This window comes from Etheostoma spectabile, chromosome 5 (assembly GCF_008692095.1).
Source record: "Etheostoma spectabile isolate EspeVRDwgs_2016 chromosome 5, UIUC_Espe_1.0, whole genome shotgun sequence".
In the NCBI taxonomy this organism is placed as follows: Eukaryota; Metazoa; Chordata; class Actinopteri; order Perciformes; family Percidae; genus Etheostoma; species Etheostoma spectabile.
This window is the reverse complement of record NC_045737.1, coordinates 36,418,211-36,418,410: the sequence shown is the minus strand read 5'-3', so window position 1 is coordinate 36,418,410 and position 200 is coordinate 36,418,211. Positions and strand designations below refer to the sequence as shown.

The following is a 200-nucleotide window of genomic DNA, read 5'->3' as shown; positions in this document are numbered from 1 at the left end:
AATAAAAAAACATCTTTTAGAAATTGATTTTAATGCCTTAATTTAAAAAATGTAGGAAAGTCCAACCTTTTAAGGACACAAATCTTCTTTGTGAATGAATAATGTATCGTAAATAAATAATTATTCTTCCTTAAAATACAGGCGGCATGAGTATACACCCCCCTATGTTAAAGTCCCATAGAGGCAGGCACATTTTTATT

The 200-nt window shown here is 29.5% G+C and overlaps 1 protein-coding gene across 2 annotated transcripts in view; it reads right to left on the bottom strand.

Moving 5' to 3' along the window:
• Window positions 1-200, bottom strand: part of armc8 (armadillo repeat containing 8) — a 16,980-nt gene that overhangs the window by 4,333 nt on the left and 12,447 nt on the right. The gene's annotated exons all lie outside the window — the stretch shown is intronic.